Source organism: Triturus cristatus, chromosome 4_1 (genome assembly GCF_964204655.1).
Source record: "Triturus cristatus chromosome 4_1, aTriCri1.1, whole genome shotgun sequence".
Taxonomy (NCBI): domain Eukaryota; kingdom Metazoa; phylum Chordata; class Amphibia; order Caudata; family Salamandridae; genus Triturus; species Triturus cristatus.
The window spans coordinates 1,288,026,938-1,288,054,013 of record NC_140585.1 but is presented as its reverse complement, the minus strand read 5'-3'; positions in this window follow the sequence as shown (position 1 = coordinate 1,288,054,013).

Sequence of the window (27,076 nt, the reverse complement as noted above, 5' to 3'; positions counted from 1 at the left end):
CTCCTCAATAACATCTTTACCGATCAAGTCGTAAATGATCGCTAATAGTGCCCTTTCACCATCAAGGGAAATACGATACTGGGGTATGCGTGGCAAACGCGCACCAACTTTCAGTTGGACAACATAAGGTGGTATATCCAACAGGCCCACGTCATTGGGACCTGTCGCCCACAAGGAGTCCGGAAGAGATCTCAATTCTGGTGGGAGCTTGTCGATCGATAAATACATAGGGGAAATCACGCTCTTACCCAACGTAAGCTCCACACCCGTAGGAGAACAGTACAAAGTCGCATGTAACCTTTTCAACAAATCCAGACCCAAAAGATTCTCACCACAACCAGTAGTCAAAATCAAAGGAGCTTCTAGCTCATGAGACCCAATTGTAAGGGGCAAAGGGCTAGAAACTGGATTGCTAACGGGGGCGCCAGAAAATCCAACGGAAACATTCGTTAAGCCAGACAAAGGCGCGCCAGGGAGTTTCGAATGCATGATGGAACTTTTTGCTGCACCAGAGTCCAACAGAAAAGGCTCAACGACGCCCAAAGTGGCTACTGCAACATAAGGCCCTCTCTGATCAACCGGAACTGATACTTCTCCCTTCCTTTGTCTATGGCTGTCCTAGTAGATACCATCCGTATCAACATCACACTCAACATAACAGTCATCCACATGATACTGTGCAGACCGACCGGACGATGGTTCGCGCCTATCGAAACAATTTTGCGAGTCCGAAGACGTTGCAAAGCGTTCGGCCTGATTCTGGGTAACTCCACGACCTCTACCACGGGAAGCCTGTTGAGGGCCACTACGTCCTCCTCGAGCCGACACACCATTGTTCCTATCACGGAGAACCGGACAATCAAACTTCAGATGGCCCTCCCCACGACAATATGCGCATTGATTATATCCCAGCACAAAACGAGGTGCGGGAGAAGCATTTCGCGTCTGCGATCTGGAGAACTGTGATTGTGATCTATTTTGCTGTTGTGTATCACTGAAATGCGAACGCGGAGGATAGGCTTGCTGCAATAAGACCTTAGTTTTAAGATCCTTCGTTTTCTTATCTGCACGCTCACTTTCCTCTTTTTCTCTGTTTTCGTAATATTGGGCCGTAGCCAATATTTGGGCAGTGGTAGAAACAGCCCACGAACTCTCAGAATTCTTCAACTTGTTGCTAAGGTCGGGCAGCAAGTTCGATACAAACTTATCAACAAACAGCCGCTGTCCACCCTCAGATCCCATGTCCTGACCACTATGATCAACAAACGCTTCCTCGAATCTCGTAAAGAAATCAGAAACGCTTTCGTCCCTCTTTTGCTTGCATGCTGATAATTTGTCCCAATTGACGCGCATCGCTGGCATAAGCGTTTTCATGAGGGTAATTATCCTCTGAGGCAAAGCCACAATAAGCTGTTCAGGTTTAGCCCCACCGACCTGCTGGGCATCTGCCGCCGTAAGGGCAGCCCAGTCACCGCCTAACTCGGCTGCGTGATTCTCGTGACGAATTTTTGCCCAAATCGGCTGAGGCACCACATTGCCAAACAACATATCAATATCGGCTAGGTTCATAACAGTAGCATCCACCAATTGGGACAGCTCCTTATAATAACCTGCAGGATTCTTACGGGGATCGGGCAAAGATTGCTTCACTTGTAAAACTTCCGATCGTTTCCAAGGGAGGTGTATCCACACTCTCTGAAAACGGCCTGGAACAGGAGGGTTAGCAGCAGGATCACCTGGCATCCATACCGGAGGAACTTCTCGCATAGGATATTGACCAGGTTGTGCCATCCATTCTGCAGTCTCGTCTTTAAACAACGCACGAGGTTGCACTGTACATCGAAAGGATAACAAGCGCTCTAAAGCCTCTCGAACTTTGTCGCCTACGATTACACCCGAGGCAAACCGATGCTGCAGCTCAGAAACTTCTGACGGTACATTATCTGTCACATCATCGTCCCACTCCTCCTTCAACGAGTTACACAGTTCTTCAAACACAAATCGTTGCGTAGGCACATTAAACTGGGAGAACGTTTCAAACACTACACGTGAGGTGTATTTAACAGGGTTACGAATCCATCTACGTGCCGTTTTCACCAACGATTCACGTTCCCTACCATCAGGAAGCTGACTGCGCCTTTGAGCGACATCTGAAAGAGTCGAGCCAAGTATCGGCCCAAAAAGCGGAGAATAAAGAGAAGCAACAGCAGTCAAAAGACGACTACGAACAGAAGGAGAAGAGGAAGAAGATGCGGGCGCAGCAACAATAGGGGTGGAAACAGTAGAAGTAGACGCAGCAGCAGGAGCAGCGGGAACAACAGGCTGAGGAGGGACTTGGAAAGGCGCAGTAGGGAGAGAAGCCGGAACAAGAGGATGTACGATCTGGGGCCCAAGGGGATTCGGGAACACGAGAGGAACGGCGGGCTGACCAGCAGCCGCAAAAACAGCGGGTTGAAGAAGAGGTGGACGCACGGGACCCATAACATCGGGAGCATAGGGAGGTGGCGATTTCATCAGATAAGACAAGAGCGGATCCTCCATCGCTTCTTCTCCTGTCTTATCGATATTAGAAGGTAGCACCGGATAACACTTATCCACTGCCATATGGTGTAGCCGAGCACTAACTTCCTGCTCTTTCTCATCTTTGTCTAATTGATATTGTTCTGCATTTCGCATCACTGCAATAACACCTTCTCTTTTATTTTTCTTATTCTGTTTGATTTCTTTCTGCTTGGCCTCTTTCCGCCACAACCGGAAGGAATCAAACATGGCCGGCCTAGCTTTCTTTTTAAACAATTTAGCTTCCAAATTATCTAAAACGGTAGTCTCGAAACTACCATGAGATGGCCAACTGAGGACGCCATCCTTTTTAGTGTAGCGGACCCAATATTCATTATATACGATAGGACCCACGCCATGACGACTATAGAGCTCATAAATCGGAGTTCCAACCGGAGGTATCGGACATGAATCCTCCAGCCGGGAATCCATGCTGCAACATTTGAGAAACCCAAACAAAGTACTACGGCCAGGCATCGTGCACACTAACCGAGTTTACAAACTTCAAGGGTTATCGAATTACGATGTCCTCACAAAAATGCAAGACCCTCGGTTTTGGCAATTGGAATCGTCAAATAAAACCCAACTACTAAGAACCACGAATGCTATGGAACCATGCAAACAACAAAGCAACACTGGGAGCGACCCACAAATACTTAACTGAGAGAACAATGGCGTCACCAGGAAGGTCCGTCGATCGTCTCGCCGTACAAAGGACTACGCCAGGCGCCAAAACAGGTCGACAGTCAGGGCATCGGTCCGTCGCAGCTGTCAGGAGGCGGGGATCTTCGCGGGAAAAGACGTCGGGCCACTTATTTCGACAACTGGATCGATGAAGCGGGGTGCACCTTCCCTCGGAGATTTCACACGAAGTTCCTCACGATCGTCGGGCTTTGGACCGGTACCGTTGATGTCGCCCCACGTTGGGCGCCAACTGAAGGACTGGGTTATTCTTAAGACCCAGCGGTGCCAGGGAACAACACCTGAAACCTTCGTGGGTTACCTGTTCTGGCGTACTAAACACAGAGACACGGAACACTTCCAGCGACGTCAGAGATCAGCGTTTATTTACTGCAGGGATACAGAGGTCACAAGAAGTACACAACGTGTAGGTTCTCGGAGACTGCTTCAAATTCGTAGAAGTGGGTCGGTCCTTTTATACAGGTTTTTGCCATAGCGCAGTATGGCGAACAAAGGTTACAACTCAGTTCCCACAATAAACTTCAAAAGGGTCGCGTTCATGTCTCAAGAGGCCGGAACATAATTACAACAGTCTTGCCGGTTCCCAACTGTAAAAACATATTTCCTCCGCAATAAACACATTCCATCCTAACCATAAACACATTAAGAGGAAGGACGAAAAACAGATGCAAGGAAAGGACAAGGATGCACAACAGGTTAGAAAAGAGTGTTGGGGGCAATAAAGGAAACTTGATAGAGGGGTCAAAGACCTCATGTCTAATGTATGCATGGCTGAAACAATAGACCGGCGCGGCAAGATGAGCCTCGAGCGGGGCCATCTGCCTTAGTCGTGTCGTTTCCCTCATCGTAAAAGTCACCTCAAAGAAACACGTGTCCTTCGTGTAAGCTTGAGAGTCCCAGGGTCACGGAGCGGACAAGAAGCCCGTTCGCTGGCTACCTGAGGGCAAGAAACAAAATGGATGCTGTATCTAAAATGGAACCCGAGAGTCCAGATGAACGAACCCAAAAATGAGACGAACCATACGTGGCTGTATAGCGAAACTGCGTACACCCATTATACTCGTCATTTGCGGTTCGTAGATACCAAACTCATCCATATTCGTTACCACTCAAAACTGCGGTCTCGTGTCATACGGAACCTCAGTACGATTCAGGAGAGTGTCAACTGCATGCGGAACCATCACTGTGAGCATATTATCCATGACCAGACCTGCGGATTGTCGAATAGACACCGCAGCTGCCGCTGTCGCTCTCAAGCAACTTGGCAACGCTCCAGCTACCGGGTCTAAGGTCGAGGAAAAATATGCACATGGACGCTGCTTACCACCAAATTGTTGCGTCAAAACACTCAACGCACAACCCTCTCTCTCATGAACGTATAGTGTAAATGGTTTACTGTAATCAGGAGTACCTAACACAGGAGCCGAACACAGCGCATCACGCAATTCAGAAAAACTATTCTGACATTCTTCCGTCCATGGCAAAGGAGTCGAAACATCCTTGCACGTGAGAGCTATCAATGGCTTCGCTAACAGTGAAAAGTTCGGAATCCACTGTCTGCAGTATGACGTGATACCTAGAAAGGCACGCACATCTCTCTGAGTTGTTGGCACAGTCATTCGAGCGATCGCTGCAATTCTTTCTGGGGTCAACCTTCTTCGCTCCTTTGACAATAAGTGACCTAGATAGGTTACTTCTTGACAACAATATTGTAGTTTAGAAGGTGGCACTTTGTGATGTAAGTCACATAGATGCTGTAACAGTGATACTGTAGCAGTTCTGCAAATCTGTTCAGTGTGAGCAGCTACCAACAGATCATCAACGTACTGAATCAAAGCCGCACCAGCCGGTAACACAAACGCATCAAGTTGACTCTTAAGAGCTTGGCTGTAGATCGATGGACTCTCACAGTAGCCCTGAGGTGCGCGTTTAAACCTGAAGCTGCGACCACCTAATGAGAAACCGAATAGATCTCTGCTTTCCTCAGCAATCGGAATGCTAAAGAAAGCATTCTTCAGATCGATTACCGAAAACCATGATGCAGAAGCTGGAATCAGGGTCAGCAAAGCTGTAATGTCAGGCACCACGGGAAACTGTGGAATAACAATTTTATTTACCTCCCTTAAATCAATAACAAAACGATACACAGGAGGCTTGGATGGATCAGTTCGTTTCAAAATAGGTAACACAGGACTATTACACACGTTACCCCGAGTTTCCTCAATGACATCTTTATCGATCAAATCGTAAATGATCGCTAATAGTGCTCGTTCTCCATCAAGAGAGATACGATACTGGGGGATGCGTGGCAGTCGCACGTTAGATTTCAATTGAACAACATAGGGTGGTATATCCAGCAGGCCCACATCATTGGGACCTGTCGCCCACAAAGACTCAGGAAGAGAACTCAATTCCGGTGGGAGCTTATCAGTCGACAAATACATAGGAGAGATCACTCTCTGACCTAACGTAAGCTCCACTCCCGCAGGAGAACAGTACAAAGTCGCATATAACCGCTTCAACAAATCCAGGCCCAAAAGATTCTCACCACACCCAGTAGTCAAAATCAAAGGAGCCTCTAACTCATGAGACCCAATTGTAAGGGGCAAAGGGCTAGAAACTGGATTGCTAACAGGGGCGCCAGAGAATCCAACGGAAACATTCGTTAAGCCAGACAAAGGCGCGCCAGGGAGTTTCGAATGCATGATGGAACTTTTCGCTGCACCAGTGTCCAACAGAAAAGGCTCAACTACGCCCAATGTGGCAACTGCGACATAAGGCCCTCTCTGATCAACCGGAACTGATACTACTCCCTTTCTTTGTCTATGGCTGTCCTAGTAATTACCGTCAGCATCAACATCATGCTCGACATAATAGTCGTCCACATGATACTGTGCAGATCTACCAGGCGATGAATCGCGCCGATCAAAGCAATTTTGCGAGTCTGATGAAGTGGCAAAACGGTCATTCTGATTCTGAGTAACACCGCGACCTCTACCACGTGACGCTTGTTGAGGAGCACTACGACCTCCTCGAGCCGAAACACCATTGTTTCGGTCACGCAAAACTGGACAATTAAACTTCAGATGGCCCTCACCCCTACAATATGCGCATTGATTATACCCCAGCATAGATCGAGGTGTAGAGGAGTCAGTACGCAACTGCGATCTAGAAAACTGTGAGTGTAATCGATTTTGCTGTTGCGAGTCATTTTGATTCGAGCGCGGAGGATACGCTTGCTGTAATAAGACCTTAGTTTTAAGATCCTTCGTTTTCTTATCCGCGCGTTCACTTTCTTCTTTCTCTCTATTTTCGTAATATTGGGCCGTGGCTAATATTTGAGCAGTGGTAGAAACGGCCCACGAACTTTCAGAATTGTTCAATTTGTTGCTTAGTTCAGGCAACAAATTCGATACAAATTTATCAACAAACAATCGCTGACCTCCCTCAGAGCTCATATCCTGACCACTATGATCGATGAATGCCTCCTCAAATCTCGTAAAGAAATCGGAGACACTCTCGCCCTTCTTTTGTTTGCACGCAGACAATTTGTCCCAGTTAACTCTTATTGCTGGCATAAGTGTCTTCATAAGTGTAATTATCCTCTGGGGCAGATTTTCAATAATCTGTTCAGGTTTAGCCCCACCAACTTGCCGTCCGTCAGCCGCCGCAAGAGCAGCCCAATCACCGCCTAACTCAGCTGCGTGATTCTCTTGACGGATTTTCGCCCAAATCGGTTGAGGTACTACGTTACCAAACAACATGTCGATATCGGCAAGGTTCATAACAGTAGCATCCACTAATTGGGATAACTCCTTATAATAACCTGCAGGATTTTTGCGGGGGTCAGGCAAAGTTTGCTTTACCTGCAAAACTTCTGATCGCTTCCACGGGAGGTGTATCCAAACTCTCTGAAAGTGTGGTAGAACAGCAGGATTAGCCGCAGGATCACCTGGCATCCATACTGGGGGAACTTCCCGCATAGGATACTGACCAGGTTGTGCCATCCGCTCCTCAGTTTCGTCCTTAAACAATGCTCGAGGTTGTACTGTAGATCGAAAAGATAACAGACGCTCTAAAGCACGTCGGACATTAGCACCCGCAATCATACCGTTCGAAAACTGATTCTGAAGTTCAGTCATCTCGGGCGGTACATTGTCTACCTCATCATTATCCCACTCTTCTCTCAAGGATTTACACATTTCCTCGTACACAAATCTTTGTGTGGGCTCATTAAACTGAGAAAACGTCTCGAAAACTATACGCGAAGTGTACTTCGCAGGATGCCTAATCCATTTACGCGCCATTTTCACTAACGACTCACGTTCTCTACCATCAGGAATTTGACTGCGCCTCTGAGAGACATCAGAAAGATCGGCCCCGAGTATTGGTCCAAAAAGTGGAGAATAGAGATTAGCGACAGCATTAAATATACGACTACGAACAGAAGGGCAAGAAGAAGGAAGTACAGGAGCAACAACATTAGGAGTAAACGTAGAAACAGTAGCAGTAGTCGGGATAGCAGGAGTAGTAGTAACAATAGGCTGATGAGGTACTGGCAAAGGAGCAGTAGGAAGAAGAGCAGGTAGAGGAGGATGGACAATTTGCGGCACAAGGGGATTCGGAAGAACAGGAGGAACGACAGGCTGACCAGCAGCCGCCAGAACAACAGGTTGAGGAACAGGAGGAATCACAGGACCCACAGTATCTGGTGCATAGGGAGGTGGTGATTTCAATAAATAAGACAATAATGGATCCTCTACCGCTTCTTCTCCCGTCTTATCAGAACTAGACGGTAAAACCGGGTAACATTTATCCACCGCCATATGATGCAGTCTAGCAAAAACTTCCTGCTCCTTTTCGTCTTTGTCTCGCTGATACTGTTCTGCATTCCGCATCACCGTAATAACACCGTCTCTCTTATTTTTCTTAATCTGTTTTATTTCTTTCTGCTTGGCCTCTTTACGCCATAACCAAAAGGAATCAAACATGGCCGGCCTAGCCTTCTTTTTAAACAATTTAGCTTCAAGATTATCTAATATTGCAGTTTCGAAACTACCATGTGATGGCCAACTAAGAACACCATCCTTTTTAGTGTAACGAATCCAATATTCATTATATATGATAGGACCTACTCCGTGGCGACTATAGAGCTCATAAATTGGAGTTCCAACTGGAGGTATCGGACATGAATCCTCCATTCGGGAATCCGTGCTGCAACATTTAAGGAAACCAAACAAAGTACTACGGCCAGGCATCGTGCACACTAACCGAGTTTACAAACTTCAAGGGCTATCGAATTACGATGTCCTCGCAAAAAAATGCAAGACCCTCGGTTTTTGGCAATTGCAATTGTCAAATAAAACCCAACAACTAGGAACCAACAAATAAGAACCACAAATGCAATAGAACCATGCAAACAACCAGGTTTAACCAAGTTACAAAAAAAATACAAAGTAACCGTCCCAAAAAGGAACTACAAAACCATGGACTCTGGGAGCGACCCACAAATACTTAACTGAAAGAGCAATGGCGTCACCAGGAAGGCCCGTCTATCGCCTCGCCGTACAAAGGACTACGCCAGGCGCCAAAACAGGTCGACAGTCAGGGCATCAGTCCGTCGCAGTCGTCAGGAGGCGGGAATCTTCACGGGAAAAGTCTTCGGACCACTTATTTCGACAACTGGATCGATGAAGCGGGGTGCACCTTCCCTCGGAGATTTCACACGAAGTTCCTCACGATTGTCGGGCTTTGGACCGGTACCGCTGATGTCGCCCCACGTTGGGCGCCAACTGAAGGACTGGGCTATTCTAAGACCCAGCGGTGCCAGGGGACAACACCTGAAACCTTCGTGGGTTACCTGTTCCGGCGTACAAAACACAGAGACACGGGACACTTCTTGCGGCGTCAAAGATCAGTATTTATTTACTGCAGGGATACAGAAATCGCAAGAAGTACACAGCGTGTAGGTTCTGAGAGACTGCTTCAAATTGCAAAAGTGGATCGCTCCTTTTATACACATTTTCGTCATTGAACAACATGGCAAACAAAAGGTTACAACTCAGTTCCCACAGTAAACTTCAAAAGGGTCGCATTCATGTTTTCAGAAGCCCGGAACATAATTACAGCAGCATTGCCGGTTCCCAACTGTAAAAGCACATTATCCCCACATTAAGCACATTCCATTCTGACTGTAAACGAATTAGGAGAAGGGACAGAAACAGGTGCAAAAGAAAAACAAGGATGCCCAACAGATGGAAAAGAGTGTAGAGAGCAATATCGGAAACTTGATTGCAGGATCAAAGAACTCGTGCCTAATGCATGCACGACTGAAACAATAGACTAGCACGGCAAGATGAGCCTCGAGCGGAGCCATCTGCCCTTGCAGTGTCATCCCCCTCATCATAAAGACACCTTCAAAGGAACACGTGTCCTCCGCGAAAGCCTGGGAATCCCAGGGTCGCAAAGCGGACAGTGTCTGTTCGCTGACTACTTGAGGGCAAGAGACAAAATGGATGCCATATCTAAAATGGAACCCAAGGGTTCAGATGGACACACCCAGGAATGAGACGAACCGTACATAGTAGCGTAGCGAAAACGCGTACACCCACTAAACTCGTCATTTGTGGTTCGTAGATACCAAACACGTCCATATTCGAACAACCCAAAAAAATGTCATTACGATTCTCACGGAACCTCACTAAAAGGCCATAGTAGATTCTTCACAAGTGATATCTCTGCAAGGCCATAGTAGATTCTTCACAAGGGATATCTCTGCAAGGCCATAGTAGATTCTTCACAAGGGATATCTCTGCAAGGCCATAGTAGATTCTTCACAAGGGATATCTCTGCAAGGCCATAGTAGAGTCTTCCCCAGTGATATCTCTGCAAGGCCATAGTAGATTCTTCCCCAGTGATATCTCTGCAAGGCCATAGTAGATTCTTCACCAGCTCCATCAAACGTTAAAGCACCAGCCGCCTGGGAAATCTCCCCGTTTGGTTTTTGATGAGTGGCCAAGAAAGAAAGCAGAGGGAAGTTTCCTCGAAGAAAAATAATCACAGTACACTAACAACCACCTCAACTGGCTCGTCAGTCCAAAGTAAGAGGTGAAGCCACCAGTTCTAATAAAACCATATTCATTGGAATCTATCCAGTCATGATAAAAACTGAAACGCTGTCTTTAGAAGATAAAATGTTAGGACGACCTTCAGCCTAATACTCACCAGTTTTCACTTTTTCCCTACAAGACGAGTGCTGAGCACTGACTGCAGAACAACATGTTGGCATGTCACAAAATACACGTGTGTATGTGGAAGTCATGCTTGAAAAATACGGCGTGTTGTTACAGAAGATAACTTACTTTATATGCTGAATAATTATTATTATGGTAAATTTTATTTCAGGAAAATTGATTCCTTAGAACTTGCAGACAATAAAACAATCATTTAAATACAGTTCTTCGATATTGTTAGGACCATTTAAAATCACTTAAAACCTGTGATAAAAACTCTTTAAAAAGAATCTAAAACGATTCTCGTAACACAGCCTGGATTAACAAACACGTTCATGTGCAAAAGAAGCAGCCAGTGTAAACAGCCGATTTGTCCTGGTCTAGAATTTCCTAAGCTTTTCTTATTAACCCAGCCATGGAAAAAAAGTTGCTTAGGGCAAAAACAGTGTAAATGGACGCGTTGCCCTTCAAGATGCTCATTCCCTCCTGATATCTCAGTAAGCCATAATACTTGCGCAGTGGGCGTATCCATTTCCCTCTAGGCTTAGCATATGCTGGACAGAAACATATCATATGTTGTGTACTTTCATTTGCAGCTAATGGTGTTTGGCATAAGGGGGGTTTGAGCTTAATCTATCTAGAAGACAAAACATGGGCAATTCTACCGGTTGCACAAAGAGATGGGTTTCAATCAATTGCTTTAGATGGCAATGACCAGTCCCAAGATGCAACTGGATTTTTCTCCATAGCATATCAGTAGATCTCCAAAACTCTAATGCCATCCATTGTAACCAATAGAAATCAATTTCCACCTGTATAGTTTTAAAAAAACATGAAACAAACAGTTGGAGACAAGAGACCGGATCCCAAATGAAAATAAAAGGGCATTGAAGATTTTGGAGTTTGCTGTGCGTTTAAAGATAGAATTTAGTTTTTTTCTTTAAGTTTGCGCACATTGACGGCCTGTGTTTTCACCTGCTGGGGAGTTGCTGTAGATGGAGCCTGCGGGCTGCTGTGACTAAACAAACCTGACACGCAGCCAGAACCTGAGAATGTTTTAGTTGGCCCGACGCCCGCTGGAGCTAAACAAAGCCATGCTTCGGTTTATAGTTAGAGTGCTATTTATAGGTCTCACTTTTCAATCTATTTAGCGAACAAAAAAGACAAAGAAATCTATGTTGTTTTTCTCCTGGAAAAACAGTGCGTCTGTTAGGGCCTGGCAGATGCCTCGATCCCTGTGATTGTCGCTAATTACGTAAGGTAAAGTGATGGCGCCCCCGAGTTGAATGTGAAGTGGGGCCTGGAGCCTTGCATATGTTACGTATATGCACTGGCCTTGAGACGGAAAGGGGGTCTCCGGGGCTTTAACTGATTCGGGTCTTGCCGGTGCTCATCACCCGCAGCTCTAAAAAACCTATGAGGTCTCTCAGGTTACAAAAAAAGGGGCAGATTTACCAGCCCCTTGCGCCTCGTTTACGCTGCCGTTGCGTCACTTTTCTGACGCAGCGGCGGCGCAAAGCAAGCGCCATGGTGCGGGGTACTTACCACGTGACGCGTCTGGGAGATGCGTCACGTTGGAAAGTCCTGCGCCACATGTAGGCGTTCCGGCGCAGGGGGGGGGCGTTCCGGCGCAGGAACGCCTCCTAAAAGTGGCTGAGTGAAATCTACAAGATTTCACTCAGTCACTTTTGAGCCCATGCTGCGTCAAAACCCTGGGCCTTCTTGAAGCAGGCGTAAGGATTGACGAAGCATTGTAAAGATAGGGCACCCCCGAGCATTGCTGGAGCTGCGTCACGCTTGCGACGCAACTCCAGCAATGCGCCGCCTTTACGGCAGCAGATGCGTCACGCATCTGTCCATTTTTGCCCCATGGTGCGCCGCATTGTAAGTGCGGCGCACCATGGTGGCGGAGCCGTGACGCACAATAACTGGTGCATCCCTGCTGATATGCAGGGATGCGCCAGTTATTGTAAATCTGCCCCAAAGTCTTTACTCTTTTGATGTAACTTCAAAGAGGCTCATTATAGTTCTTTCACAGTCTCATCATTTCGTTTTCATTTTGACTTGCAGTTTTATATTGCGCAGACTCGACCGAAGGTATTGGAGCGCTTTACATAAGCACCAGTTACATTACACAGAGACATAATCATTTTTTGAATTACAGGGGTAAGAAAGAGCAAACCCCAAGCTTCAACGTGCTCCCATAACTCCAAAGTTGGCAGCTTTTACCGTTAAGGCACAATGTCTCCCAAGCAAGGCTTGGACCATTTTCAATATTATATACAACAAAACCATAGTTGTTGGTCATTTATTTTATGCAGCTAAGAACCATAATTGACAAAGCCAATAGTACTGGCTTGTTGTAGGTGTAATGTTAATTGTTGTATTATATATCTGGATGCAATTACAAAAGTAGCAAAATACCAGTCGGGCGGCATACTATGCTAAACTCAGATTTTTAGCTTAAGTGTTTTTAAGCCACGCCCTAATTAAATCGGCCACGCGCCTCTGAGAGACCCCCCCCCACCCCAGTTTTTTCATCCCACTTAAAGTCCTGAGGGGTCCCTGAAGGTTTGGAGCCACATTCATTGCAGGGGCAGCAGGGGCTACTGCAGGGCCGGGCTGGGCGTAGCAAGCACCAGGCATTTCGTCGGTGGGCCACCAGGGTTGGGGGCCGGTTTTGTGCCCCTGGGTGGCCATTTTATTACCGGGGCCGGCAACATCGGCCCCTTGTACAAAATCGGCCGAATCTGGCACTAGCAAACAGGTTGGCCACCATGCACCGTGATTCATTAGTAACTTGAAATGGTCCAAAACGGAAGTACATTTAATTGCCAGGGCCCGAGTTCTTTCTCAGGAAGATAGCTGCTCCCATCGCCCATTGCCTCTTCTAGGTCTTCCCATTGCCAGTTTAGTGCTTCTAACCATCACACTGATACAAGGGTGGCATTTCAGCCTATTGCAGGCCACCTCGAGCTGTAAGGATGTACAAGACTCGCCAGATTCATTATGGTTTTTAAAATATATAGAATTGTGAAACGCTCTGCCGACCTCAAAAACAAAGACAGAGCCACCATGTGGTAGGCTATCAGAACTAAGCCTGGTGTTTCAAATAAGCCCCAGTTCCAGCAGTGGAATACACCGGAACAAATTAAACACTGGTGCTGCTCTTGTTGTTATCGGAGTATCAGCTCCCTGGAGTGATTCAGGCCGTCACTAAGTGACTACAGGGGGTGTAATCCACATTTCTCTGTTGACGAGGGTTCGGTGGAGGATTGCAGTCAACCACAGGGGACTGTCTTCTCTGCTGTTTGTGTGACTGTGTGTTTTTCAAGTGTGGATTGCTACTATCCTTATTATTATTGTTAAGTTGCTTTCATCTGCAATGTCACTGCAGCCTTTTGACATGCTGTCCTCCCCTTCCTCCATTGCCACAAGTTGGAGGATATATGTAGCATGACTTAAAAACTGTTTCTCATTCATGAAAAAGAATGAGGCTGCCACAAAAAGTGCCATCGTGCTGCACCAAGCTCGTGAGCAAGTGCAGCATTTGTTTCTCTACCTCTCTGCCACCTGTTGGGTCATGATTAGGTCTGGGCAGAATTTTAATTACGCCTGAGTAATCAAAGCCTTTTTGGTAATTCTGTGTTACCTTTTGACTCCGAATTAAAGATAATTATGCAATTACTCCTCCCCGTGTAATTAAGAGTAGTTTGGGGACAAAAATCCTACAGCAAGAGCACATTTAGCGAGCAATAGTGTCTGCTTACACTTGCTGTTCATGTTCTGCTGCATTTAGCACTGGTTCTTAGTGAAAAATACATCCTCACACCCATTTTGGACGCCGAGGTGTATTTGGCACCAGCAAAATAGTGCTAAATGCTGGTAGGAAGTTGGGGGAAAATCCAACCAAGAGCACATTTAGCACGCGTGAGTAACTGGTCATGCCTGCTATTCATGTTCTGTTACATTTAGCGCTGTTTCCTAGTGCAAAATGCGCCCTCACGTTCATTTTGGATGTGAGGGGGCATTTTTGTGTTAAGAAATAGCGCTAAATGCAGATTTACTCTTCTCGCGTAATTCATGCGTAATCTTGCGAAGTAATTCTGGGTCATTACATTACATGCAATTACACAGTTTACACCCACCCCTAGTTATGATATAATGCATCAATAGCTGGGCTCAACAGACAGTTAGATTTGCACACAATCTAACTCATTGTAAGACAGGTGAAGCAAGCCACTATGGTACCCATTCATACCTTCTGAGCTCAACCGCATCATCAGACAAGTACATGTGGTCCTGCTCATCCTGAAGTGCTCAAATGAACTGTCAGAGGTCTGTGCCTCACTCATCAAACCATCCTTTGCTGGACGCCCTAGCAAGGCTGGTCCCACTATATCCCTGAACAAAGTAGTTTTTGGTACTTCCAAGAATGGATTTTCACAGTGGCAGAAGCTTTCTGGTTACTGTGCAGGTACCCTCAACTGTCCAACAAAAATGAAAGAACTGCTGTATCTAGAGCAAGTTCATATTGCGAAGGTTGTCACTCCGTGTCAATATCTCACTCTCTTGCTTACCAATCTGAGCTTGACTCTCCGCCCTCTTGGACATTGATAAATCATATGCAAAATACCTAAGGAGAAATATGGCCTGATGAGGAGGAAAATGGAGAATATTCATATCATTAACACCTCGTTAACCCCTTCTCCATGTGGGATGGGTATTCCATGGTGAAAAGCTTCAAAGGCCCTGCCACCTTTGTTACGCCACCCGGGACTCTCCAGATAGTCGAGGTGCCTAGCCCCCTGCCCTGACCCCACTATTTGGAACAGACAGACAGGAAAATTAATAAGATTAGGAGATGTGCCCACATTCAGCTGGCAGAACCCCTAGGGCGGGCCCGCTGATATTGATCCCAATTTTCAGATTCCTCCATGTTTTTTGGGGCGGATTTAGTCTTCTAGGGCCCGGTTCAGTCCACTTTCCGCAGGAAGTGGTTATATATAGGGTGCAGACAGCGTAAAGGTAGGTAGCCCATTGGCTATTACCTGTCACTTACCATACCGCCCCTAAATTGAGTTTATAGGTGGCATATATGAACCCAAGAACTCAGATTTGACAGATCAACAGAAAAAGGATGAAAAAGAGTCACTGCCTGGTGAGGCAGCAGAACTTTGGCTCAAAACCCTGCCGTCCTCAGCCCTCTCTCAACAATCGCGACACAGCAACTCATCCTGTGAGCTGAAGAACCACCAAAGCCTTGGGTAGCCTGCCAGCATTTCGACAAATACCAAAAGTCTCCCTTGGAGTAGAGAAGCTCCTCCCTTGAAGTCAGCAGCCACGACATGCAGAGTACGATCCATCTCCCTACAGCTCCCCAGCCCAACCTATGCCACAAATGACCAGCAGAAGACACTCATGCTCTGAAAGGTCAGATCTGTCTCCCTACTGAGTGTGAAGACACCCGGACCAACTGGAGCTGTGCAGCACCATCCCCGCAGTACCGGACGCCCTGCACCAAACACCAACAGCAAGAGTCCAGTTCGGATTCTCACTGCACTAGGACCAAGCAGTCATCAAGGAATATCAGCATCACTGAGGCCCACTATGAGAGTGACCCAGCTGCTTTGATTTTGTCCCTGCCAACTGTTTGTCCCTGACCGTGAGGTGCATCTTTGCTCACCCGGCACAGCCGGCCTACCTACTCTGCATCCAATCTGGCCCAGGCCCCAATGAACCGGCTGTGCCCTAATGCTCCAAGACCCTTTGCAACCTCCACAGCCATTTGGGAGCCCTTCGACGTGCCGACAAGTCCCTCTGTGCATCCTATTTTCAGGTGGCCCCCCTTCTCTGTAGTGCTCCAGCTACTAGCCTCACCAGTACCCTGCTACTGGTAGAAACCAGGTGGTTCCTGAAGAACTGCTGGCTCACTACTATGCCGATGCCAGAAGGTAAATCTCTGAAACCAACTGTACCTACCTTTATGCAACTTTGACTTTTCCTCCCATAGAATTCCATTGTGTTAAACGCACACAGATTTAAATGCTTTACTTACCTGTAAATATTTGTATCGAAAACTGTACTTACCTTGAAATTAAGTTCTTGAGTTTAAAATATGTACCAAAAGAACTGTTTTTATTTCTAAATTGGTCATGGATTTATTCTTTGAGTGTGTGTTTCATTTATTGCCTCTGTGAGCAGCCACGGCCCGTATAGGGCGTGCTACCGGGGCGGTGACGTGGGGCGGGGGAGGGGCAGGGTGGGGAGTTGTAAAATGCGGCATACGGCTAATTTCAGGTAAGTTACGAAATAAAAAAAAACGAATTTTGTTGCACGTGTTGTGTCGCCAAATAAATTCGTTTTTTTTTTTCCGTAACTTACATTAAATCGGCCAGATGCTGCCTTTTACAACCCCCCACCCTGCCCCTCCCCACGTCACCGCCCCGGTAGCACGCTCTATACGGGCCGTGGCTGACTGTGAGTACAACAAATGCTTAGCACTACCTACTGATAAGCCAAACTGCTCCCCCACACTACCACAAAAGAGAGCATTAGTATTTTCTACTTTAGCGTCTGTAAACCAATTGAGGACCCACTGGACTCTTCACACAGTGCATTCCATTTTAGTACACTATATAGAGAGCCAGCTTTCTGCAAGCCACATCCTGTCACAAAGCTGCCGTCAGCTAACACCAAAATATATGTATTTGGTGACATGTCACAACTCTCCATCAACGGTTCAATCATGACCAACATCTCTTATAGAAATTTCAAGCTTTTTAATGATTGTACTTATTGGTAGCACCCATTTTAGCTGTAATGACTATTGACTTTTGGTGGGGTAGCTCCCGAGGGGGAGAAATTTCAATTTCATGCTCAAAGAAGGTCACTCGCCGGTGAGATACTTTCATCCATTGAAGATTTCTACCTTCAGACTTAGTCACTTTTTTAGAGCTCGGATTCTTCCAGCGGGACAAAGCTGCAGGCTATTGCCTAAGAAGTCTCTACGGGGTGAATCACATGATCTGCGAGGTCCAGCTAGATTGGATTTTCAACTGTAGAGAAGGACATAGCAGGAGCAACCTAAATCTTTGGCCCAGGGACAATGCACCTTTTTCGGATGGGCTTGGCATGTTGGTCCCAGTCCCTTTTAGACCTGTCATCCTAAGGGTGGTCCTCCCCCTAACCTTTTGCCTACTTACCTCCAATTGTGCTGGAGTTTTGCTTATCTTGGCCTTAGGACTCTGTGCAGTTTACCATAGCACTTTACCACTTCTAACCAGTGCTAAAGTGCTTGTGCTCATTCCCCCAAACATGGTTTGATTGGCATATACCTAAGAGGCATATTTATTTTACCTATACGTCCCTTGTAGACTGGTAAACCTTATACTCAGGGCCTGTAAATTAAATGATACCAGTGGGCCTTGTTACTTATTGTGCCACCTACTTATGTAGCCTTTCAAAACATGCCCCAGGCTTGCCATTGCAGCCTGATAGTAGTTTCCCACTGCTATGTTGAATTGCCATTTAAACCCCCTTTCCAATCCTTAAACTTCCTTTTTATTACATACAAGTCTCACCTAAGGTATGACATTTTCCCCTGTTACAGATAGGAAGCCAACAAGGCAGGGTGCTGTGTAATTAAACAGTTGCACATGTACTTTTAAGTTTTACATGTAAAAAACTCTCAAATGTATTTTTCACTACTGTGAGGCCTACCCCTCCCATAGGATAACATTGGAGAATCCTTTAATATGCAGTAATTCCTAATTGAGAGGAGGTAGATGTGTCATGTTTGGTACCTATGAAATTGTAATGATAAATCCTCTTTAATGGAAAAGTCAGATTTTTCAGTGCAATTGAAAATGCCACTTTTAGAAAGTTGCAAAAACCTATAGGGGTTACGCCCAACAGACCAGGGCCAGGTAGGGCTATTCAAAATTCAGAACACAAAACAATGAACCCGGCTCCGTACTACCGTACACTCCTACTACTCATGGAGTAACGAACAGTCAACTCTTTTATCTGTCCGAATGGAATTTTTATTTGACCATTCCTGTTTCTTATTAATTTAAAAATTGATCAAAACAATTTTTTGGACTGAAAAAGAAACACAGACTTATCAAATCCACATATGAACTTACACGTATATACAGTTCACATTAACATACACTTAAAAACAAAAATGGACTTAGACACTGTGAAAAAATTATTGGCAACAGCTTGAAACATGACAAAAGTAGCAAATGAATTCATACATTAATCTGATGCAAAACACATTTTTAGGAAAATTTACATCATATACAAAATTTAGTAATAAACATGAAAATATCCAATGTTATGAACCACATGTGTTATTCCAACTCCAGCGTCAAAAGAGTGTCTGAATAGTATATCAATCCTTTATCCAATAATTTCCTTCAATTCTTGCCGCATTCAGAATTAACTAAATGCCTCCCAAAATGCCAACGCGTTTCAAGACCCAGGCAAGTAGCACTGGGACTATCATCAGGGCTTCATATAAATGGACCGGATATTCTACAAAAAACAAAATAAATAAATGAAGCAAAAACAGCGTCAACCCAAACTAACTCTCTCTCTTGTACATGTAACAAACTTAGTGAGTACCTGTTTTCTAGAGATGGAGCGGCCGCTCCAGCTCATCTGCTCCAAGAGTTTTTGGCTTTTCTGCCACTAGACTCGTTTATGTTACTGCCTATGAGGCTCCCTTAACACTTTGCCAGTATGAATTCCTGAAATGAAAGAACCAAAGTATTGAATATATCTACTGCTACTCTCGACTTACACCCCCAGAGGGAAGCACCAAAAAGATTTGTACCTTTACTGCATGGTATGGGTAGGACTGAGTTCCTTGAAGACTCTTTATTCCACAAATGAAAAAACTATATTGTCCTCATTTAACAATATATCCAAACAGGCAAAAAGCATGAAGCACTTTAAAACACTATTAACAAGCGGACTTACTTTACCCCATCTTCACCAATTCAAAACTCTGAATGTAACTGACTTTCCTTTTGCTCAAATATGGGCGTGCTTTCCCTCACGGGTATTATCTATAAGAAGTACAAACGTAAGCGCATTTAAGCATACGGTTGTATGTTTTTTAGTATTGTAATTTTTAACCAAACAAACACAGGGGCAAAACAGTGACTTATTTTTCACTCAAAAATGAGAAGGAATATTCAACTCGCGTTGTAGTTGTACGTTTTCACCCTTGTCCCCCCTAATCCTGTGCATTGCGTTGTTTACTTGATGACATTTTAAGGGTGCTTTATCTCTTCCTGTCATCACCGCACTATTTAAGTTTTTCCTCAGGTGCTCAACAGCTGGTTCCCAGAGGTTTGCGGTCATTATATAATTGCTTTCTTTGTGAGGTGTGTCCAGGAACAGGCCCACCCTTGCATCGAGTTTGATTTGAGAAGGAGAAGGCTGAGAGGGCCTTAGCTAAAAAGGGACTACTGTTGGAGCACGGAAAAAACACGAGTGAGATGGAGCTAAAGGCAAGTCAACATTCAGGACACAACAGTGATGGTGGCAACATATCAGCAGTGTCCACTCGAGAGGTGAGAGTTAACATATCCTAAGTCTTTGTCTCAGTTATGTGGTGGGAGATGATATAGATAAATGGATCTCAGCTTATGAGGTATCTCTGAGGGTACAAAAGGTATTTAGGGGGTAGCTTGTGGAGGTACAAGCCCACAGTGAAGAAGGACACACTCCTAACACTAGAGGTGGAGGACCAGATTAAGTATGCCTCCATGAAGGCCATTCTTCTTAACAAATTTGGGTTGATTCCTGAGAAATACAGACAGAGGTTCAGGGACAGCCACAAAGTCCCAAACCAGTCCTGAGTGGACTTCTTAGACTATTTCAGCAAGGAACTGAAGGGCTGGATGAGGGGTAGCAAGTTAAATGGTTTCAATGGACTGTACAACCTAATATTTAGGAAGCACATGGACAATACCTGATTTACGGAGCTGCACCAAAACCTGGTGATAGCAATCTGACTGATCCCAGGAAGCTTGCTGAGGAGGCGGACCTCTGGACCAGCACCAGAGTTTCAAGGAAAAGGTATCTGAGGGGACTCCCAAAAGGGTGGGCAGGGCTCACACATGAAGAAGGAGGGGGGAGATTAAAAGAAGGCGTTTTCTCAAGTCCCCCAAAACAGCTCTCAGGGAAAAGGTCCCAATCCCAAAAGAAGAAAGGCTTATCTGACAAAAATCATAAGATGCCCCAAGAGCTATGAATGTTATGAGTATGGGCATTACAAGGGTGATCCCATGTGCCCCAGGACCACACTGCCTTCTACCGGTGTAGTGCTTGGGGTGGAGATGTCCCCGGTTAGTGGGAGGGAAGTCAGTGAGGTTACCCTAGTGTTCCTAGGTGATGAGGAGATTGTGCCCAACGCCCACATGCCTTATAATACTGCAAAGTACAGGGAGTGGGTCACCATCAATGGGAAGAGGCTCTAAGAGACACAGTAGCCAGTATGACTATTTCAAGGTGTCTTGCGGTGTACTCAGAGCAAGATATTCCCAATACATTCCACCAGGTTGTAGTAGTCTGCTGGGTAATGATCTTGTGCACACTGCCTGAAATGATGGGGAGCTGAGGTCCCACCTGGAAATAATGGGGTTGCTTGAGTGGGTTTGTGTGACCACCAAGTCCATGCCCAGGAGGGGAGTCAAAGAGATCTTGGGAAAATGGTGTAGACAGCTACCATGAGAGTGAAGGGGAAGAGATGTGAGAAAACCAGCCCCTGTATGTTCTACAGTGGAGGTGGGAGGGACTCCAGAGGGAGCCGACCCTGATCCTACTAGGGAGTACATTTCCTCCCTTGGTCTCCTACCTGAGTTTGTTGGATGACAATGAGAAGGGTGACCCACCAGTGAGGAGTTAAAGCCCAGGCAGCTGGTGATACCTCTGGAAAATGACCTCCCGTATAGAGTCTAAGACACCTGTGAGTAGGGCAACATGGGCGTTGGTAGTGCCTCAATGCTACGGGTCCTTTCTACTAGGGCTGGTTCATGAGATAACCTTGGCAGGGCATTTGGTGCAGGACAAGACCTTTGTCAGGCTTGTCCTCCGCTTTTACAGGCCGTGGATGGAGATTCTCTCAGATACATTCTGTAAGACTTGCTTAACCTGCCAGGCCAGTGGGAAGACAGGGAAGAAGATGAAAGGTCCCCTGAATCCCTTACCAGTCGTTGGCACCCTCTTTGAAAGGGTGGGCTTCAGCATTGTAGGGCCCTTGGACCCCAAGACATCTTCAGGCAACAGGCTTATCCTGGTCTTGGTGGACCATGCCATTAGATACCCAGAGGCAATCCCTCTGAGGACTGCAACTGCACCTGCAACGGCTAGAATTGTGTAGGGATTTTCAAACGAGTGGGTTTCCAAAAGGAGGTGGTGCCTGACAGGGGCACAACTTTATTTCTGCACACATTCAGTCAATTTCAAAGGAGTGTGAGGTAACTTACAAGTTCTTCACACCCTACCATCCACAAACCAATGGGCTTGTTGAGAGATTCAACAAGACCTTGAAGGCATGATTATGAGCCCGCCAGAGCCCATAAGGAAGAAGTCGAAAGTCCTCTTACCATGCTTGTTCTTTGCTTATAGGGAGGTACCACAGATGGGGTTCAATTTAGCCCTTTGAACATATGTATGGTCAAGTTCTGGAAAAAGGCTTCTGAGAACTTGGAGGCTAGCCAGGAGGTAATGAAGCAGTGGTATGACCAAACAATGAACCCAGTGGAGTTTCAACCTTAAAGGAAAATGTGGGTGATGGAGCCAGTGGAGCCCAGGGCCCTCCAAGACCACTGGACTGGGCCTCATGAGATAGTTTAGAGGAAGGGGGTTTCCACCAACCTGGTGGACCTCAAGACCCCCAGACATCCCTTAAGGGTCCTCCATATCAACCTTCTCAAGCCACACTTTGAGAGTTCTGAGATCACCATTCCATTTGTGACAAATGATAGGGAGGAGAAGGAGAGTGAACATCTCCCAGACCTCCTGCCACCATAAGAGAAATATGGGTCAGTGGAAGGTGTTAACCTTTCTCCTACCCTGACCACATAACAGTAGAGGGACTGTCACCAATTGAGGGGGAAGTTTGCTTCCCTGTTTTTTCTCACTCCTGGTATTAAAAATCTGTGAACCCATGAAATTGATACAACTAACAGCCCCATGTCAGAAACAAAATATACAGGCTGGCTGATAATGTGAGGGACAGCATTAAAGAGGAAGTCTCTAATATGTTGGAGTCAGGGGTGATTGAGCACTCCAGTAGCCCCTGGGCCAGCCCAGTGGTGCTGGTACCAAAAGCTGCCCCATCGGGTACTGCCCCGGAACTCTAGTTCTCTGTGGTTTACAGGGGGCTCAACTCAGTTACTAAAACTGATGCTCACCCCATCCCCAGAGCTGATGTGCTCATTGATAGGTTAGTGACTGTAAAATTCCTGAGTACCTTTGAGTTAACTTTAGGGTACTGGCAGATTTCCCTAACTGATAAGGCCAAAAAGAGGTCGGTCTTTTCCACTCCAGATGGCCACTTCCAGTTCACAATGATGTCCTCTGGGATGCAAAAATGCCCCTGCCACCTTTCAGAGGCTGGTAAACAGGGTTTTAACTGGTATGAAGGCCTTCATTGATGCTTACCTGGATGATACAGCTGTCTTCAGTAGCAGCTGAAAGGACCACCCTTTTCTCTTGCTGGAAGTGCTTCAGGCCCTGCAAAGTGCAGACCTGACTATCAGGGCCAGTAAGTGCCAGATAGGGCAGGGGTCTACAGTGTACTTGGGACACTTGGTGGGCAGGGGTAAGCTGCAGCCCCTCCAGGCCAAGATACAGAGTATTCTGGCCTGGGAGTCCCCAAACAGGCCATGTACGTAAGGCCCATGACTTTTCCAAGGAAGTTATAGTTCAAACAGATTCCTCATAGCATGGTATAGGGGCAGTCAATGTTCAACCTAGACCAACCTGTAGCTTTCATCTCTACGGGGCTGCTTCCCAGGGAACAAAGGTGGGGTGCTATTGAAAGAGAGCTACTGAAAGAGAAGCCTTTGCTGTGGTCTGGGCATTGAAAAAGCTGTGACCATACTTGATTGGGATCCTTTCCTGGCTCAGACAGACCACAGGCCACTCAGGTGGCTAATGTCAATGAGGGTTGAGAATCCAAAATTGCTGAGGTGGTCCATCTCCTTACAGGGAATGGACTTTGCGGAGGAGCACAGACCATTCCAATGCTGATGGTCTTTCCAGGTTCTTCTGCCTTAGTGATGAGAGCTCCCAGGAGACTGGGTAGTTCTCCCCCACCTTCAGGTGAGAAGGGACATGTGTTACACTTGTCAGCCTTAGGGTGGTCTTTTGCCTAATTACCTCCAATGTTAATGGCCAGTCAGTCGGAAAAATATTTATTTTGGCCAGTTGATCCTTAAATACATTAAAACATCCATAAATACAATCCACTACATCATCAAATAAAAAATAAAACCTTTCATAAAATTCCATGAAATGTAATAAAAAACCTTAATAACTACATCTAAAAAGGCAGAGTATATTTCATCAAAGAGATATCCAAAGACTCCAGATTTATACACTTTTGAAACCTTTTTTCACTTTGAGCATAAACCTCTCAATAGCACATGCTGTATCCAAACAACACATTTCAATTAACAGTTCATCAACAGCTTGTGCACGATTTCCAAATTTAGGAAACTTGGATGTAAAAACATTTTCCGTGTGGCAAGAACTTTCAAACAGTCTAATAATATGTCTGATAATATGTTAAAAATATTGTATGTTGTACCTAAATTGCAGGTGCCCTTTCCTCTAGTGTCAATTATGCACCCTTTTATCCCGTTGTTGGCATAGCAAGGATTGATTCCGATCCTTAACCTTAAATTTTCATTTCTAAGCCAACGATTGCGTAGTACATTTAAATATGGGAGCTGTGGTCCTCAAGACCTGGCTTTTCGAGCAGTAGCAGCATCCCCCAGCGCCTTGAGACCCTCGCGGCTAAATAGCGCGCTTTACAAATGCTATGATTGATTGATTGATTGGTTGTTCATTTTGCCACGAATTAATAATAAAACACACAGATTTTTTCCTCTCAAGATACTGTCGATTGTGACCTCGAGATATTTCTTTCCCCAATGCCCTAAGCTTTCTCTTACCAACCTCAATTTGTAAATTCTGTGGAGACGGCTTGACTCTCATGCCTCTGCAAGCCTTTATTATAGTTTCCATAACCCTCCTTTGCCCACTTTAATTCACTCTGCAGTATCTCGTTTTTGCACCATTACAATATTTTCTGCTCCTCTCTGCAATCCAATTGCTGCCAGAATTCTATTAGCGTCATTTTTGCCATCATATCCCATTATATCATTCCAGTCTCCAATCTTATCGCCTGAATCATCGAGGTCTTGGGTAGTGACAATACTTATTTTAAGCATTTCCCCTCTTCAACTTCCCACCCATTTTTACCACTTATATATAACAATTCCACTCCCAATTGGAACTGGGGTGATATCATGGGTGTGTAAGCTTTCAGAACAGGTCTATCTGACATTTCTCCGTAATCTGTATTCCATTTTTTCAGACTGTTAACTGAAGCAAGGGCCCTTACTCTCAATGCATCCAGATGACTATGCCAATGTTGATGGAGTTTTGCTTTTGTTGGCCTTAGAAATCTGTGCACTTTACCATTGCTAGCCAGTGCTAAAGTGCTTGTGCTCACTCCCCTAAAGGTGGTTTGATTGGCATATACCTAATTGGAATATTTAATTTACCTATAAGTACCTTGTAGAGTGGTATACCATATTCCCTGGGCCTGTAAATTGAATGCTAACAGTGGGCCAGCAGCACTTATTGTGCCGCCCACTTGAGTAGCTCTCAGTCTAAATGCAGTTTCCCACTGCCATTCGACTTGCCATTTAAACCTCCTTGCCAAGCCTCAAACTCCCCTTTTATTACATATAAGTTACCCCCAAGGCACGTCCTAGGTAGCTCATAGAGCAGGGTGCTGTGTATGTAATAGTTGAACATGTCCTTTTAAGTTTGACATGTCCTGGAAGTAAAAAACTCTCAAATTCATTTTTCACTACTATGGGTCTACCCCTCAGACAGGTTAACATTGGGGATTTCTTATTACATTTCACAAGCTATAATTCTTAATTGAGAGGAGGTAGATATGTCATGTTTGGTACCCATGAAACTATAATGATAAACCCTCATAAATGGAAAAGTCTGGCTTTTCATTACAATTTTTGAAAGTTGGCCTTTTTCTGCCCTTTGCCCTTTTGTGCCTGCAGCCTGCCTTGGGTCACATGACTGGGTGTAGTTGACAGTTAGACTTTGGAAATTCCTCCCAGAAAGTCACACAATAGAGGGATTAGTTGTGTCTCAATGGGCCATCTGCTGGCAGTATGGGGGAAAGGGCAGAGCTCAACACAGACTAACTTAACACTGAATAGCCTGTGCTTGGCCTTCACACAAATGAACTAACAGCCCTATATTGTCACTAAAGCCAGCCTTGAGCCAGGGGAGTCAGAAAATTCCATGCAATGCAAAGAACATTTCCAGAAGCTTCTCCAACCTTTCAAGGGTATCAGGGTATTAAAACAGGACCTTCAGACCCACTCTTCAGTTCACTCGTGGACCTCCAGAAAGGCTCTCAGAAGACAGACTGCTACTGTGACCTGCTGTGCACTCTGCCAGACTGCTGCTGTACTTGGAAGGACTGCTTTGCTGCTGGAACCTGCCTTAAACCCTCAGAGTCCATCACTGCTGTTGAACCCTGCATCTACACCTGCATCCAAGACTACCAGAAGTGAATTCAAGCGCTAGTTTAATGGGCTCCAGTTCAGAGCCACACAGCCATAACTGGCTCCCACCATCTTGAACCCACATTTCCATTTCATCAAGTCCAAATGTGGAAATCTTTACCGCGGCTTCAGCCTAAGGCCCTCCGACGACAACGCTTCTTCCTCGGACACCTCTTGCAGCCATGCCTTGCTGAACTTTTCCTTCACAGACACTTTTGTTCAGAAATCTTTCCAAGTCTGAACGTAAGTGCTGACAGGTCCAGTTCACTTCTTGTATCCAAACCGTGCTCCATCACTGTCATCCTTAATTTTCAACTTTGACCCAGTCTCACACAACCAGATGCCCCCAGTTGGTACTTTGATCTTTTAGGCGCTATTTTGAACCCTAAACTTTCAAAATTCATAACTCTGATTCAACTGATTGGATTTATTATCGTTTTGGTATCATATAATTTGTCATCATTTAATTTATGTTTCTGAATTGGTTTTATATTTTTCTTGTGGCTGTGTTCTGCATAAATACTATACACATTGCCTCGAAGTTAAGCCTGGTTGGTCTTTGTGGAAATGCTACCCAGGGTTAAGCACAGGTTAATTTAGTTGCTTATTGTGGTTCACCCTGCAAGGGATTGTGGCTGTTGCTTGACCAGGGCTCACACCCCAGTCAACCAACAACCTAATTTCTCACATATATCCCTTTGGGTTGCACAGCAAAACAGTGACAACAAATAT